The following is a 16,191-nucleotide window of genomic DNA, read 5'->3' on the forward strand; positions in this document are numbered from 1 at the left end:
TAAGGGCATTTGTGCAGCAACTTAAGTTCCTCAGCATATGTCCAATCTGAACAAAGAGACCAAAAGAAACAGAATCCAAGGAATAGCCAGCATTAAAGATATATAAAATATGCAACAACCAGAGAAGTATGAAGCTGGCAGATATGGCAAAGAGTAAAATCACAGAATTCTTCCTGCTCTCTACCTCTGGATCATTCTCTGTTTTTCTCTGACCTCTCAGTTCCTTCCGCACCTTAATAGCCTCAAAGATATGTCTGACAGTCAGAATGTTGATGAAGAGAATAAAAGTGAATGGGAACATTGGTGTTAAAAAAGTCTGAAAATATTTAAAACTGATCCACCGAGGGTCATGATAATAAGTATACCTGGTAGAACAGTACCATGGAACATTGTTGATCATCTTTCGAGGTGAAAACACAAAGTAGTTGGGAATATTCTTTAAACAAAAGAAGATGCAGATTGTTGTTAGAACCCTGGTTGCAGTTTTCCCTGTGCAATACTTAGTTTTCATCTCATGTAAACAAATGGCAACAAATCGATCAAAGGAAAAAGCAATGGTGAACCACGCAGAACAATCAATGGTCAAGCGCTTGAGGACATAGAGAACACTACAAACAGGAGTGATTTGCAGGAAACATCGTGGATAATAATAACGGTTAAATCGGTGAAGGACGATACAAACAACAATGAACAGTAGATCCGAAATTGTCATGGCCACCAGATAGCGAGTGGTGCATGTAGAAAGGCCACATTTGCCCCAAGCTAAGTTTACAATCACCACTAGACTTACTGTAAGAGAAAAAAAAAAGTTATTACTCAATGATTCTTTGTGCCTGAGCCTAGACTGTAGGTAATTTCACAAAGATAATTGTTGTTCCATGTTATATGAAGTTTAAAGAATCTGAACCACATCAGCAAACACTGTCTAAATTAATCATTTGCTCTTTTAAAGGACATCGGGAAGAATATGGGCAGCAGATTACTCACAGAAACACAGTCATGTACCTAAGGTGGTTTTAGTTCAGCAGCTGCTTTACTGGTTAGTCTAACTGGCTGACATTTCCCCTAAGTCCCCAGCATCCACACAAAGACACCTGGGATCAGGAAAACAAAGAATAGCAAAAACCTAACATGGACATTGATCACAAAATTTCTGTATTGGGTTTTGGAGTCTCCACAGTTCAGTTTGCCTCCAGAATTCTATATCTACACTGTATGAACTACAGGACAAAGCATTGAATCACCCCACAGTGTCCAGGAAGGATGGGCTCTATATGATGGATGAACAAATGATAAGGCATTGAATCTCTCCCTTGTGCACAGGATTGAACATCCTGACCATCGGAACCATGAAGGTGTTCAGCAGCAAATCCAGTCACATTGTACCAGGTTGGATACACACCACAATCAGGAAGACTTCAACATTTGACCCAACTCCTCCAGCTGTCCACGTTTGTACAACATAGCCCTCAGTGAATAAAACCTGAATTCATGCAACTTTGGTCACTGTAACTGTCCTGAAGAACAGCCCTGCTTGAAACCTCTACTTTCTTCCTCCTGAGATGCTGCCTGACCTGCTGTGCCTTTTCCAGCACCATGTTCTATCTGCAGCCCCCATTGTCTCCACATTCCTAATGACCTGCTGAACCCACCCATTGCCCTGATGTATCTGCACTCCCATTTGGAGCGAGCTGCCTGAGTAAGATGCACCAACACAATCCCTTTCCATCAATGAATGGGAAACACCAGGTTTCACTGCGAGGTGAGTTGTCACAAAACCCATCTGACCGATAGCAGGCTGTGAACTACCACAGAGAGAGGGTGGTCTTCCGAAACCCTTTCTTGGTAAGTGGTGCTGGAAGACCACAGCTGTTCAGGCAGCATCCAAGTAGCTTCGAAATCAACGTTTCGGGCAAAAGGCCTTCATCAGGAATAAAGGCAATGAGCCTGAAGCGTGGAGAGATAAGCTAGAGGAGGGTGGGGGTGGGGAGAAAGTATCATCGAGTACAATGGGTGAGTGGGGGAGGAGATGAAGGTGATAGGTCAGGGAGGAGAGGGTGAAGTGGATAGGTGGAAAAGGAGATAGGCAGGTAGGACAGGTCCGGACAAGTCATGGGGACAGGGCTGAGCTGGAAGTTTAGAACTAGGGTGAGGTGGGGGAAGGGGAAAATGAGGAGACTGTTGAAGTCCACATTGGTGCCCTGAGGTTGAAGTGTTCCGAGGCGGAAGATGAGGCATTCTTCCTCCAGGCGTCTGGCGGTGAGGGAGCGGTGGTGAAGGAGGCCCAGGACCTCCATGTCCTCGGCAGAGTGGGAGGGGGAGTTGAAATGTTGGGCCATGGGGTGGTGTGGTTGATTGGTACGGGTGTCTCGGAGATGTTCCCTAAAGTGCTCTTGGAGGAGGCACCCAGTCTCCTCAATGTAGAGGAGACCACATCGGGAGCAACGGATACAATAAATGATATTGGTGGATGTGCAAGTAAAACTTTGATGGATTTGGAAGTCTCCTTTAGGGCCTTGGATGGAGGTGAGGGAGAAGGTATGGGTGCAGGTGTTACAGTTCCTGCGGTGGCAGGGGAAAGTGCCAGGATTTGAGGGTAGATTGTAGGGGGACGTGGACCTGACCAGGTAATCACTGAGGGAACGGTCTTTGCGGAAGGCAGAAAGGGGTGGGGAGGGAAATATATCCCTGGTGGTGGGGTCTGTTTGGAGATGGCGGAAATGTCGGCGGATGATTTGGTTGATGCGAAGGTTGGTAGGGTGGAAGGTGAGCACCAGGGGCATTCTGTCCTTGTTACGGTTGGAGGGGTGGGGTTTGAGGGCGGAGACGCAGGATGGAGACGAGATGCATTGGAGGGCATCTTTAACCACGTGGGAAGGGAAATTGCGGTCTCTAAAGAAGGAGGCCATCTGGTGTGTTCTGTGGTGGAACTGGTCCTCCTGGGAGCAGTACGGCGGAGGCAGAGGAATTGGGAATACGGGATGGCATTTTTGCAAGAAGTAGGGTGGGAAGAGGTGTAATCCAGGTAGCTGTGGGAGTCGGTGGGTTTGTAAAAAATGTCAGTGTCAAGTCGGTCATCATTAATGGAGATGGAGAGGTCCAGGAAGGGGAGGGAGGTGTCAGAGATGGTCCAGGTAAATTTAAGGTCAGGGTGAAATGTGTTGGTGAAGTTGATGAATTGCTCGACCTCCTCGCGGGAGCACGAGGTGGCGCCAATGCAGTCATCAATGTAGCGGAGGAAGAGGTGGGGAGTGTTGCCAGTGTAACTACGGAAGATCGACTGTTCTACGTAAACAACAAAGAGACAGGCATATCTGGGGCCCATACGTGTGCCTATGGCTACCCCTTTGGTCTGGAAGAAGTGGGAGGATTCAAAGCAGAAATTGTTCACGGTGAGGACCAGTTCGGCCAAACGAATGAGAGTATTTGTGGAAGGGTACTGTTGGGGACGTCTGGAGAGGAAGAAACAGAGGGTTTGGAGGCCCTGATCCTTGCGGATGGAGGTGTAGAGGGATTGGATATCCATGGTGAAGATGAAGCATTGGGGGCTGGGGAAATGGAAGTCTTGGAGTTGGTGGAGGGTGTGGGTGGTGTCTCGAACGTATGTGGGGAGTTCCTGGACTAGGGGGGATAGGACAGTGTCAAGGTAGGTAGAGATGAGTTCAGTGGGGCAGGAGCATGCTGAGACAATGGGTTGGCCAGGGTGGTCAGGCTTGTGGATCTTGGGAAGGAGGTCGAACCTGGCAGTGCGGGGTTCCCGGACTATGAGGTTGGAAGCTGTGGGTGGTTGATCTCCTGAGGTGATGAGGTTCTGTATGGTCTGGGAGATGATGGTTTGGTGATGGGGGAGGTGGGGTCATGTTTGAGGGGGCAGTAAGAAGAGGTATCCTCGAGTTGACGTTTGGCTTCAGTGGTGTAGAGGTCAGTGAACCAGACTACCACGGCGCCCCCTTTATCCGCTGGCTTGATGGTGAGGTCGGGATTGGAGGGCTGCGCGTTGTGAGGGTGAGAGGTTGGAGTGGGGGAGGGAGGTAGACAGGTTGAGGCGGTTAATGTCCCGATGACAGTTGGAAATGAAGAGGTCGAGGGCAGGTAATAGGCCAGCGTGGGGTGTCCAGGTGGATGCAGTGTGTTGGAGGTGGGCGAAGGCTACTTGGATGCTGCCTGAACTGCTGTGCTCTTCCAGCACCACTAATCCAGAGTCTGGTTTCCAGCATCTGCAGTCATTGTTTTTACATCGAAACACTTTCTAGACCAGCCAGAGGCCGGTGCTCAGCCAAACTCCATCAAGGTGGTCTCCCATTCTGCACAGTATCGGGAAACACACAATGCTGAGGACCCTCCTAACTGACAAACTATTCACTTCAAACTCAGTCAGTGAGGACACTATTATCTGACAGTGGGATTTGCCTTCCTAAATGGAAATATATTGTTATCAGTTGTTGATAGAGCATAGAAAATTACAGCGAAGTACAGGCCCTTGGGCCCTCGATGTTGCGCCGCCCTGTCATACGAATCTGAAGCCCATCCCACCGACACTATTCCATGTACGTCCATATGCCTGCCAATGACGACTTAAATGCACTTAAACTTGGCGAATCTACTGCCATTGCAGGCAAAGCATTCCATACCCTTACTAATCTCTGAGTAAAGAAACTAATTCTGACATCTGTCTTCTACCTATCTCCCCTCACTTTAAACTTGTGTCCCCATGTGTTTGCCGTTCCCATACTTGGAAAAAGGCTCTCTCTGGCCACCCTATTTAACTCTCTGATTACCTTGTATGTCTCTATTAAGTCACCTCTCAACCACCTTCTCTCTAACGAGAACAGCCTCAAGGCCCTCAGCCTTTCTTTGTAAGACATTCCTTCCATACCAGGCAACATCCTAGTAAATCTCATCTGCACCCTTTCCAAAGCTTCCACATCCTTCTTATAATGCGGTGACCAGAACTGTACACAATACTCCAAGTGTGGCCGTACCAGAGCTTTGTACAGCTGCAGCATAACCTCCTGGTTCCGGAACTCAATCCCTCTATTAATAAAGGACAAAACACCGTACGCCTTCTTAACAACCCTGTCAATCTGAGTGGCAACTTTCAGGGATCTGTGTACATGGACACCAAGATCTCTCTGCTCATCTGCACTCCCAAGAATCTTACCATTAGCCCAGTGCTTTGCATTCCGATTACTCCATCCGCACTTGTCCACATTAAACTCCATTTGCCACCTCTCAGCCCAGCTCTGCATCCTAACAATGTCTCTCTGCAACCTCCTCCATCCTTCTTCACTATCCACAACTCCACCGACCTTAGAGTCATCTGAAAATTTACTAACCCACCCTTCTAATCCCTCATCCAGGTCATTTATGAAAATGACAAACAGCAGTGAACCTTACACTGACCCTTGCAGTACGCTGCTCGTAACTGGACACCAAGATGAACATGTTCCATCAACTACAAAACTCTGTTTTCTTTCAGCAAGCCAATTACTGATTCAAACTGCTATAGAACATAGAACATTGAACATAGAACATAGAAAAATACAGCGCAGTACAGGCCCTTCGGCCCTTGATGTTGCGCCGACCGAAGCCTACCTAACCTACACTAGCCCAATAACCTCTATATGCTTATCCAATGCCCGCTTGAATGACCATAAAGAGGGAGAGTCCACCACTGATACTGGCAGGGCATTCCATGAACTCACAACCCGCTGAGTAAAAAATCTACCCCTAACATCTGTCCTATACCAACATCCCCTTAATTTAAAGCTGTGTCCCCTAGAAACAGCTGACTCCATACGCGGAAGAAGGTTCTCACTGTCAACCCTATCGAAACCCCGAATCATCTTGTACACCTCTATCAAATCTCCCCTAAACCTTCTTTTCTCCAATGAGAACAGCCCCAAGTGCCTCAGCCTTTCCTCATACGATCTTCCTACCAAGCCAGGCAACATCCTGGTAAATCTCCTCTGCACCTGTTCCAGTGCCTCCACATCCTTCCTATAGTATGGCGACCAGAACTGTATACAATACTCCAGATAAGGCCGCACCAGAGTCTTATACAACTGCAACATGACCTCAGGACTCGGGATCTCAAATCCTCTACCAATAAAGCCCAGTACGCCATATGCCTTCTTCACAGCACTATTTACCTGGGTGGCAACTTTCAAAGATCTGTGTACATGGACACCAAGATCCCTCTGATCATCGACACTACCAAGCTATATCTCCCACAATCCGATTCCTCCGCATTCTGAATAATAGCCTACCGAGGGGAACCTTCTCGAACGCCTTGCTGAAATCTATATACACCACATCAACTGGTTTACTGTCATCTATCTGTTTGGTCACTTTGTCAAAAAAGTCAATAAGATTCGTTAGGCACGACTTACCCTTCACAAAACCGTGCTGACTGTCTTGATCAGATTATTCTTTTCTAGATGGTTGTAAATCCTATCTCTTATAACCTTTTCCAACACTTTACCAACAACTGAAGTGAGACTCACTGGTCAGTAATTACCAGAGTTGTCTCTACTACCATTTTTGAACAAGGGAACCACATTTGTTATCCTCCAGTCCTCAGGCACTATTCCTGTAGACAATGATGATCTGAAGATCAATGTCAAAGGCTCGGCAATCTCTTCCCTTGCTTCCCAGAGGATTCTAGGATAGATCCCATTTGGCCCAGGGGACTTATCTATTTTCACACTCTGCAGTATTTCTAATACCTCTTCCTTGTGAACCCCAATCTCCTCTAATCTAGATGCAAGTATCTCTGTATCTTCCTTACCAACATTTTCATTTTCTATAGTGAACACTGTCAAACAATATTTATTTAGTGCTTCCCCATCTCCTCTGACTCCACACACAACTTCCCACTGTTATGCTTGATTGGCCCTAATTTAACTCTCGTCATTCTTTTATTCCTGACATACCTATGGAAAGCCTTAAGGATAACCCTGATCCTATCACCAATAACTTCTCATGTCTCCTCCTGGCTCTTCTGAGCTCTCTTTTTAGGTCTTTCCTGACTTCCTTGTAACCCTCAAGTGCCCTAACTGGGTTTTCACATTTTATCCTAACATAAGCCTTCCTCTTCTTCTTGATCAGGGATTCCACTTCCTTAGTAAACCACAGCTCAAGTGCGATATATCTTCCTCCCTGCCTGACAGGTACAATGCAACAGCCATTCCTGTCCCTGCTATATCCATGTCTCCGTAATGGCCACAACATCGAAGTCCCAGGTACCAACCCACGCTGCCAGTTCACCCACTTTATTTCGAATGCTCCTCGCGTTGAAGTACACACACTTCAATCCAGGTTCCCTACTCTCATCCTCTTCTGTACCTGTCTTACAATTTGGGTTCCCATCCCCCTGCTGTATTAATTTAAATCCACCTTAATCACTTTAGCGAATTTCCCATCCAGGACATTGGTACCCCTCTGGTTTAGATGAAGACCATCCTGCTTGTAGAGGTCCCACCAAACCCAGAAAGAGCTCCAATTATTAAAAACCCGAAACCCTCCCTCCTGCACCATTCCTGCAGCCACGTGCTCAACTCCTTTCTCTCCCTATTCCTCACCTCCCTATTCCTCACCTCACCTCACCTCCTTTCTCTCCCTATTCCTCACGTGGCACGGGCAGCAAACCAGAGAAAACAACTCTGTTTGTCCTAGCTCTAAGCTTCCATCCTAGCTCCCTGATGTTCCATCTCTCTTCCGATCTATGTCAATGGTGCCAATGTGGACCACGATTGGGCTGCTCTCCCTCCCCCCGCTCCCCGGAAGGATCCCAAAAACACGATCAGAGACATCACGGACCCTGGCAACCGGGAGGCAACACACCAACCGTGAGTCTCTCTTGACCCACAGAACCTTCTATCTGTCCCCCTAACTGTCGAGTCCTCAATGACTACTGCTCTGCTCCTCTTCCCCCTTCCCTTCTAAGTAGCAGGTGCCCCACAGCTTTCCGCTGGTAAGTCATCCCCCCCAACAGTATCCAAAATGGTATACTTATTGTTGAGGGGAGTGACCACAGGAATAAGGATGATTCAGTGCAGAGTTTTGTATGAGCTAACTTGTTACAAGACTTACCAGGAACACCAACCACAGCGAGGATGGTGTCAAACACCTGATCCACCCTTTCTCTGAGAAGATCCATTTCGTTGTTTCTTTCCCTTCCTGCTGCTGGCAACCTGTCGGAATTGGAGAATTCTCTCGGAGATGGAGCTAACACAGTTCCAGAGACTTTGTTTTATATTGTGTGGTATCTCCATTGGGAAACCATGATTACATCTTCAAATTTTTATTATCATTTTGAACAAACAATTAATGACAACACATTTATTTTAATGATATGATATCATTGAGATTTAAGTCTGTATTTGAATACCCCAAAGACTAGATTAATCTGATCCTGTTAGGTCTCAAATGTTGATTCCAATTTGTCTTCAACAACAATTCTTGCAATATTTCACTCACTATCAGTCCCATCAATATCTGAATATCTTTTGATATTCTTTTCAGTGATGACTTTGATTCTGCTGAGGTTATTCACTCATTCAATACCTCATGTTGTCGAGCTCCTTGAGAGCTGTTCCACTGCACACTGTTATCCCACAGCTTTCCTTGTTAATTCAGTTATCTGACTGATTTGGGAAATTCTCTCTGTGAATTAGCACTCTAATACAGAACCTGAAGCTGATACAGACCACACCAACAGCTGGAACTTCCACTCGGTCACATTTTCTCAAAACAAAGACAAAACAAAAATCAGAACCTTACATTCAAATTAATAGCGTGATGGCATCATACAGGGTAAATGTCCCCTTTGGTCCATCAGGTTTGTACCTCCAAAATTACACTAAAAGCAACACAAGTCTCAATCCCCAGCACTTATTCCATGGTCTTGAATGTTATGACCTTTCAGTGCTTATCCAAGTACTTTGTGACGGTTTTGAGGATTTCTACCTCAACTCCCCTCTTGGACGATGCAGCACAGGCCCCTACAATCCTCTGGGTGGCATGTCCCATCTAAACCTTTTGCCATTCAGCTTATAATTACACCACTTTGTTAATTGCCCTCTGATTAAGGGGAAAAACTGCTTTCCATTCACCCAGTCCACATCCCCCTTGGTCTTATATACCCCGATCTCTGCTCTAAAGAAAGCAGCCTGAGCTTATCCAGCCTCCCCCTTCACAGCGAAACTGCTGCAGCCCAACCCATGTTCTGGTGAATGTCCTTTACCCTCCCTCCAGTGCAATCACATCCATCCCATGGTGCAGTGACCAGAACTGTACACAATACTCCAACTGTGGCCTATCCAAATGGCTGTAGAGCTCGAACAGGACCCTCCCTGCTCTGATCATCTCTGCCTCAATGGGTAAAGGCATGTTTCCTATCTGCCTTCTTACTGCCCACTTAACTCATTGGCCTCTGCACTGGGACTCGAGTCCCAGTGCAGAGGTCAGTGAGGGGAATCGAGTCCCAGTGCAGAGGTCAGTTAGGGGAATCGAGTCCCAGTGCAGAGGTCAGTTAGGGGAGTCGAGTCCCAGTGCAGAGGTCAGTTAGGGGAGTCGAGTCCCAATGCAGAGGTCAGTGAGGGGAATCGAGTCCCACACACACACAGACACACAAACAGACACACACACACACTGACACAGACAGGTAGACACAGACACGCACACACAGACACAGACAGAGAAACACACACACACTCACAGACAGAGAAACACACACACACACTCACAGACACACTGACAAACACAGATACACAGACACACACTGACAAACACAGACACAGACAGACACACACACATAGACTCACCACAAAGACACTCACACACAGACGGAGATACACACACACGGACACACACACAGACGCACACACAGAAATTCCCCGATTCTCTGACTTCTCGTTTCCCTTCCTTAACATTTCTGTTTATATTTCATGGGATAGATTGGACGCCAATGTCTATCATAAACATACATCCTCACATCCTGCATCCTGCAAAGACTGTATTCCATTCTCCAACTTGGCAGCGGTCTTCAAAGCAGGCCAATTCCTCCAGAGTAGTCCCACCTCCTTGCAAGCATGACACCGCACAGCCTTCACTGACCAGAATGCCTGGTCAGCAAAGACCTCCTTCAGACCAAGCAGTACTGACACCATACCCAACATATCTTCCTGAGCTGGCAAAGGTGTGATGGAAGTAACTCAAATGGAAAAAAGGGCAGGATGTTCATCAAAATGACCCTCTGGGATATTACCTCCAGAGGGTCAACAGGCATCTTAGCGACAGTAAGGCCCTTCTCCAGGGTGAGTTGCACCACCTGCTCAGTCTTCAGGAAGAACACTGCCTTCCCATACATCTTTGATGTAGTGACAATGGTGGGGAACCAGACTAGCCCCACCAAGGCCGCTGACAGGTCTTAATGGTCATGTTGGGGTGAATGTAACATTTCGTCCTGAGCTGGTTTGTTAAATAAGGAAAGGGTGACGAGGCCCTGGGAGGGGCTGGTGGGGGAGGTGGAAGATGCATCCACCCCCACGTAAGAATGACTGGGCCCCACCCTGGGTATTGTTTTACAGAGTCCAGTGATTGCCATCACCACTCCCAAACCAAGACCAACACCTCCCCTCACATAAACAGTCAGTAAAGGAAACTGAGAGAGTCCTGTTAGGCTTGACCTGCCAGTCCAGTCACCCAGGCAACCATGCCCTGACCTGCTACCCAAACCACAGGTGCAAAGCAATTGTTCCCCAGTGCCCTGAGCAATAGTCACTGGCAGCAAATAGGTTACAGTCACAAAGCAGCAGCAATAAGGCGATTGTCCAGGCTCCAGATAGTTTCATGTCCCAGACTCCAACACACAGCCACTCATTGTAAGTGTTCAGCACCCCCCCCCCAAGAAATTAGTGTCCAGGCCAGAATCCCCAAATGGAAGAAGACATCCAGGCTCCAGAAACACATCTCCCAGTCACCAGAGAATAGAATTGCAGACCATCAGGCTCCTCAGGGCAGCAGCAGCAATGACAGCAAGTCCCAAGTCTGGTCCCCTCCAAGCTGCAGTACCTAAGGCCCAGGCTGTAGGCCCCAATCCTCAGCATTTTCTCCCCTGCGCACGAGGTGCAATTACAGCAGTCTTCAACTCATTGAGGAAAAATACAGGCCACCAGGCAGTAAAAGGATCAGAGAATCCCAGGTTCAAGTGCTTCCAGGCAGGCAGGCTGCAGCGCTAGAGACTCCATGTTCTAGGCCTCAACCTACTCCAGATGCTCTCAGTTGCAACAACTCAGCATCCATTTTCCTTTTCAGCAGCAGCAGAGTGCAGACTCCCGACATACTGCCCTCTATGGGAGAACAATCCTCTGCCGTCACTCTGTCTCCTGACATGAAGCTAGTTTTGTATCCAAGTGGCAAGATCACTCTGAACCGCTTGCGATCTAACTCCATTAATTAGTCTACTTTGTGGAACCTGATCAAAGACTTTATTAAAGTCCAAGTATACAACATCTACTGCTCTGCCCTCATCCACCTTTTCGATAACTTCTTCAAAAAGCTCAATTACATTTGCAAGACACGATTTTCCTCATACAAATGGATGCTAACTACCCTAAATCAAATTCTGCCTCCATAAATATCCAAAACTCTTAGCTTTTAAGCTCACCTTCAACAATTTTCCACAATAGATGTCAGTCTCACAGGTCACTAGTTCTCCTTACAACCCTTCTGAAATAAAGGCACGATATTAAACACTGTCCAGTTATCAGACACCTCACTCGTAGTTATAGATGATGAAAACATTTTGCAAGGGGCCCTGTAATTTGTTCCCTTACTTTGTATATCTGAGTGGGATGCATTAGACCAGGTCCCAGAGATTTATCCATCTTTATATTCCCTAAAACCTCCAGAACTTCTGTGATGTGAATTGTTTTTAAAACATCAATATTTATTATTACATTAAAGGAAGAGACTAATTAAAATATCAGATATCATTTTATGACAGTGAATTCAGAGAAATTTAGAACCCAGCAAAGGAGAACCAAGAAACTGCTCAGAAAATCAAAAGGAGAACGTGAATGCAAACAAGAAACAAACAAATGGACAAAAAGTTCCAATCGATATTTGAAAGGAAAATGAAAGCAAAGTCCAATGTGGAGCAGTGAATGTGTGGACAGGATAAATTATTGTAGAGAACAGGGAAATTACTGGAAAAATAAACAGTTACTTTGTGTCTGTCTTCATGGAGTAAGATCCAGAAAATCCCCCAGAAACACCAAGTGACCGTGGGCCTTGTGCAAATAAAGAAAATAAAATCCTTCCTATCAGGGAGGAGGTAGGATTTGGAAACAAAGCTGGATTGTGCATTGCTAAATCTGACGGACAAAATGTACTTCATTCCAGAGTTCCGGAGGAAGCAGCAATAGAAACATTGATTGCATTTGACAGCATTGGGTTTTACTCTGGTCATTCGCAAAGGCAGCAGTCCATTCTGGGGAAGTGGAAGGTGATTAACGTGGGAGACAGTAAGGACTGCAGATGGTGGAAGGCAGAGTCAACAAATGTGAAGCTGGAACAGCAGAGCAGGTCAGACAACCTCCAAGGAACAGGAAAATCAATGCTTCCGGCTAAAACCCTTGGATAACCGGAATGTTATGAACTTAATCCGACTATTTGCAAAGGGAAGAAGAGGGAGATTGGCGACCTACAGATCTGCTAACTTGTTATCCACAGTCAGGAATCTGTTAGATTCTATGATAAAGAATATGATCTTAGATATTTAGAATGTAACAGGAAAATTGGAGATAATGATTATACATTTATGAAAGGGAAATCATTACTGAGAAATGTCTTTTTTTAATTATTTGAAGATGTTTCTTGTAAACCTGGACAATGGAGAACCAGAGATATGGTATCGATGTGTATTCCGGATGCTTTTTGAAGACCTCACACAGTGAGTTCGCAAATAAAGTTAAATGTGGGAGTATTGGCAAGAACATGTGCAAATGGAAAAGTAAAAGTTAGGTTTGCCTTCATTGAAAGGGATTTGGAATATCGCAGTAAAGACATCCTGCACCAGTTGCACAGAGTGTTGGCCAGACTTTATCTGGAGTGTTGTGTTCTGGTCTCCTGATCTGAGGAAGAATATGCTGAGTACAGACGAACTACAATGGAGATTCTCCAGATTAATTCCTCTGTTGAGGAAACGTGGCCTGTGCTATTGAGAGGTTCAAAAGAATGAGGCATGATCTCGGTGAAACTCAGAAACTTCACACAGAGGAGCCCGACTAACACAAAGACATGGAGAAGTGCTGGCAGGCAAGATTAGGAAGAATCCCAAAATATTCCAAATGCACATCAAGCAGAACAGAGAACCAGGAACAATAAGGGCCCATTAAAAACCAGCAAGGCAATCTTTGTTTGAAGCTGATGAACATTGGCAGATACTTACATGAGCGCTTCATATCTGTTTTACTTGGGAGAAGGAGGATGCAAGTACAGAATTCGAGAAGGTGGACTATGAAGCTCTTCAGTACATTGGTATAAAATGCGAGCAGGGATTGATGGTTATAGCTGGTATACAATTGGTCACATCCCCTGATCCGAATGACTTGTGTCTCAGGATACTGTGAGAGAGATGAGAGACGAAAAGGCCTAACCAAAAGTTTTAAGTCAACTTTTGTCACAGATGTGGTGCCAGAAGGATAGAGAACAGCTGATGTGGTTCCACATCACAGGAAGGATGCTGGAGATAGACCAGGCAACTTTCAACCAGTGAATATCAGATCAGTGTCAGAGAAACTCTTGGAAAAAGCAGGGAAGGAGAAAATCGATCTCTGTTTGGAGAGACAAGGTTTGATCAGGGAGAGACCGCATGAACTTTATCAGAGGGTAGTCTTGCCTCACGGATTTGAGTGACTCATTTTCGAGAAAGCCGTTCATCTTGATTCTTAGCAAGATCTTGAGAAAGCCCCACATGGGAAATTGATAAACAAAATAAAGTTACATCCAAAATTGTCATCGTGGCAGGAGACAGAGGGTGGTGGTAGAAGGCTGTGTGCCTTGTGATCAGTGTTCGGTGTGTGTACCACAGCGATCAGTGCTGTGTCCCATATTATTTGTGGTATTCATGATGTAGAATGTGCGGGGGGTGGGGGCGGGGGGGGGGGGGGGGAAGCGTGGGGGTAGTTTGTGGGGACTGTGATGAATAAGTTTGCATTTGACACCAACATTGGCTGATGGTTGACAGTGAGGAGGAAGGTCTTATGTTACAGGAAGATATAGATGGAATGGTCAGATGGCAGATCATTGACAGATGGACTATAATCCTGATAAATATGAGGGGATGTACTTTGGAAGAAGGAAGCAGACAGGGGCATACACAATGAATCGCAGTACTTGAGGAAGTTCAAAGGTTGCTTCTCCAGAGATCCTTGATTTGAAAGGTTATTAGGTTACTCAAGAAGGCATATGGGACCATAGACAGAACCATTCTTCATTGAGCCATAGATTTTCAGAGCTTTTTGGGACTTTGGTTAGACCACAAATGGAATACTGTGAGCATTTCAGGATTGCACAGGAAGAGGAGATTTACTGGGGTGTTCTCTGGGATGGAACGTATCAGCTATCAAGAGCAACTGGGTAAACTTGGGTTGTTTACTCTGAAACAGAGGAGGCTGATGGGGATGTGATTCAGAAGGATAAGATTACGAGAGGCATGGACAGGGTGGATAGACAGCACCTGTTCCTTTTAGTCCAAGGGTCAAGAACAAAGGAACACACTTTTAAAGTAAAGAATTTGAAGGTTAAAGAGGTTTTGAGAATTGTTTTTCACTCAGAGGTTGTTTGGGGTCTGCAATGCACTTCCTGAGAAGGTAGTTGTCACGGGTAAACTCACAATCGTTACACAGGATTTGGAGGAGGACTGGAAGTGCCATAACATTCACAGCTAAGGGCCTCGTGAAGGAAAGTGGGACTAATGCAGACTGTGCTGGATTCCAGATGATACGGAGACTGTGTTTCTGTGGCTGTGGAAGATCAATTAATGAGAACCTTAAGACAAGAATTGATGTGTTTCTGAAGAGGAGATGAACAAGGGTGATAAGAATGAACTGGAACATCTTCTAAAAATATGTCAATGGGAAAGGTTAACGAAAACAAGTGCAGCTTCTTTCCAGTCTGAAACCCGAGAATGCAGAACAGGGAAATGGCAGAATGATGAAGCAACTACTTCAGGTCTGTCTTACGGGAGAAAACAAAACAACAAAAAAACTTCCTAACAAGAGAAGGAAACCTCAGTCTGGTGAGAAAAACAATGAACAGAATGGAATGAGGAAATAAACGGTTTGGGAGAAATGGTTGGGAGTGAAGTTATGGACAGAGACAAAGTGAACACAGATTGATGAAATGGGAATTATATTGGAGAAAATGACTGGGACCGAAATTACAGAGAAGGAATGGATGTGATGCATTTGGATTTTCAGAATGGTTTTTGATAAAGTTCCAATCCTAGTTTGTAAAATCATTCTTTGGGATTGGGGCTAATGTATGGACATGACTTTAGAATTAGAGAACTGTCAGGAAACAGTGAATAAGAATAAAATAATATTTTTGGAGGATAAGGCTCATAGGCTGTCACGGGGATGGGTGCTTGGCCCCCAGCTGTTCACAATACTGATCAAACATGTGGTTGAGGGACTCCCATGTAATATTTCCAAGCCTGATGATGGCTCTAAACAATGTAGGATTGTGTGTGGGTGAGGAGGAGGTAAAATAACCCCAAGGTGATTGAGACAAGTGGAGTGAATGGGTAAATACGCGGGAGAACAAGAGCAATGTGGATAGATGTGACATTGTATACTTTGGAAGGAAACATAGAAAGGCAGCCTACTGTTTGATAAGGGATTGATTGAACGACCGAGATCTATAAAAGGACTTACGTTCCCTTTTTTGTTTGCTTCTGTGCAGGCCTCAGAGGTCCATGCTGGGCAGCGAGTTCTGAAGCTAGAAGTCAATACTGGGAATGGCATTGTCACACTGACCAGTGTACATAGACCCCCGCCAAGTGGGGAGCTGTAACATTGAAAAGGAACTGGGTCACCTTATACACTAGTCACTGAAAACAACACAATGGGAGCAGAAAACAGTGCCGGAGATAAATGGTGTGTTGACCTTCATTACGAAGGA

General features: G+C 45.7%; 1 pseudogene; it reads right to left on the reverse strand.

Moving 5' to 3' along the window:
• The window catches only part of LOC140454391 (beta-1,3-galactosyl-O-glycosyl-glycoprotein beta-1,6-N-acetylglucosaminyltransferase 3-like), a 55,643-nt pseudogene extending 45,271 nt beyond the window's left edge, over positions 1 to 10,372 (reverse strand).
• Between the last annotated feature and the right edge of the window lie 5,819 nt (positions 10,373 to 16,191).

Source organism: Chiloscyllium punctatum, chromosome 29 (assembly GCF_047496795.1).
Source record: "Chiloscyllium punctatum isolate Juve2018m chromosome 29, sChiPun1.3, whole genome shotgun sequence".
Taxonomy (NCBI): domain Eukaryota; kingdom Metazoa; phylum Chordata; class Chondrichthyes; order Orectolobiformes; family Hemiscylliidae; genus Chiloscyllium; species Chiloscyllium punctatum.